This window comes from Rhagoletis pomonella, unplaced genomic scaffold (assembly GCF_013731165.1).
Source record: "Rhagoletis pomonella isolate Grant_MI unplaced genomic scaffold, Rhpom_1.0 Rhpom_scaffold_00006, whole genome shotgun sequence".
NCBI classification, from domain to species: Eukaryota; Metazoa; Arthropoda; class Insecta; order Diptera; family Tephritidae; genus Rhagoletis; species Rhagoletis pomonella.
The window spans coordinates 10,017,031-10,019,505 of NW_023458560.1; positions in this window are offsets into that span (position 1 = coordinate 10,017,031).

The window sequence follows — 2,475 nt, forward strand, 5'->3', positions numbered from 1 at the left end:
AGAAATCACACGAAAGGGAGGCCCCTTGTCTGAAACCTCGTTTGGTATCAAACGGCTCGGAGAGGTCCTTCCCTATTCTGACGGAGCTGGTGGTATTGCCCAAAGTCATTTTACACAGCCGTATTAGTTTCGCGGGGATACCAAATACAGACATCGCGGTTTAAAAGCAACTTCTCTTCGTGCTGTCTAAAGCGGCTTTGAAATCGACAAATAGATGGGGTGTGTCGATCCTATTCTCGCGGTTCTTTTTCAAGATTTGGCGTATTGTGAATACCAGATCGGATTTTCCAGGCCTAAAGCCACACTAATTATGTCCAATCAGTTCGTTGACGGTGGGCCTCAGTCTTTCGCATAATACACTCGATAGAACTTTGTAACCTATGCTTAGAAAACTGTTTCCGCGGTAGTTACCGCGTAAGGCGGAGTCGCCTTTCTTGTGTATTGGGCCGAGCACACTTAAATTCCAGTCGTCGGGCGTGCGTTCATCTGACCATATTCTGCATACGAGCTGATGCATGCACCTCATCAGCTCCTCGCCGCCGTACTTGAATAGCTCGGCTGGCAGGCTGTCAGCCCCAGCAGCTTTGTTGTTTTTCAGCCGCGTAATCGCTATTCGTACCTCATCGTAGTCAGGCGGTGGAATAGCTACTCCATCATCATCGACTGGGGACTCCGGTTCGTCTTCTTCACTACTTTCAGCGCTGCTGCCATTCAGTAGGTTGTAAAAGTGTTCCCTCCACAATTTAAGTATATTCTGGACCTCGGTCACTAGGTCGCCATTGTTGTTCTTCCATCTCACCTACCATAAAATATGTAAATAAAAAATAAATGCGTTTGAAACCTACTTTTTTATTTTTTCTCTCTGGCGTCAGGATTTATTTTAAAGGACTTTGTAAATTCAAAGATATAATTACGTAATTCCAAAAATTATTCAAAAAAATCAATGCAAAGAATAAAAATATGGGTAGCAAATGAAAGAAGAAATTTCTTTAGAATTACAAAAAAAATAAAATTTTTTGTATTCACAAGTCCGAATAGGTAATTTTTTTGAGCTGATAACAATATAAAACCCAAAATCGAGGATGTTATCGAGTTTATATAAGTCCTTAACATATAATTTTTTCAAAAACGAATGTTCCGAAATTTCAAGGATAAAATTTTAAAAGTAAATTTTCAATACTTACCAGTCTTTATGTCTACAGAATTTCCTCTTTAATTTGATACCCAAACTTCTCCTCTAGGCACATTTCACTGAATTTTTAAATAATTTTTGAGTTACTGACGTCAGTGACGCAACTTTACTGGTCAAGAAAAGAAGTTTATATTATTGCCATCAGTGCAAATTACAAATCCCGAAAATCCCGGGATTATTTGCCAAGAATATGTGCTACATATAGATACATACATACATAAGTACGCAACAACGGTGGACTTCAAAGCGAATAGGATTGCATGAAAAAATATTGCCGGCAAGATATCGTGCGTTACCTCGTCCCGGCAGCAGCACCACCACCTTCCTTCTATTATGCGCATCTTCGGGCCTTCTGCTCTTCACTTGGACATCCATCAATTTCTGCGGCTTTCATCAACTAAACCCGTCTTTTGCCACATCAACAACAGCGCAAGCAAGAACAACCAGATCAACAACAACAAGAGCATAACGAGTTTGTGTGATCGTTTGTTTCAAACAGTAGCGGCATTATTAGCCACAATAGCCGAGTTTTTGTGAGTGTGTTGCCTGCATTTAAATAGGCGGCAGCATTGGCGGCAGGATCAAGAGTTTACGCTAATATGTGCAACAATCACAATGCCGCCACCACCACCGCCGCCTTCATTCAGGCCACGGCTTGAGAACACAAACGTCAACGCAAATACTCAGATATGCATGCATGTATGTTTGTATGCGTTTAATTCGATTTTTTTCAGCTAGCGTAGATGATATTTGAGTGTCGTCGCTTTGGAGAGTATTGACATCTTTTCGTCAAAATGTTCTTTTCGGTCAGGACGCCGTTAAAAATGTATGATTGCTCTGCGTCGGCATAAGGATAAAAACAAAAACATGCAGCGCAATGTAGCCGCTAAGTTTAATATAATTTGAATCACAATGGGAAATGAATGCGAGCTACTGTCACAAGAAACGCGAAGGCTATCATCGAACATGATTGCCAAGTAAACAATACTCTCACTATATTTTCAACTACAATGGAGTATACAACTAACCCCGACTTTAAAGTGAATATCTATTGTTAATAACTACCCTGCAGGGGAACCCCGGACTAGTGAACCAAATTTCTAGTTCCGACTAGATCTTTATCGCCAGTCCGTAGGTACTAGGTCCTAGGTTCAAAAGCAGCGAAATGTGGTATGTTTAAAAAGATATTTAATTTTACTTTTTGAAACTATATATCACTAGCTAAGAGCGAAAACTTGCTGCTAAGTGCACTTTATCTAAAAAATTATTTTTTATTGCAAGAA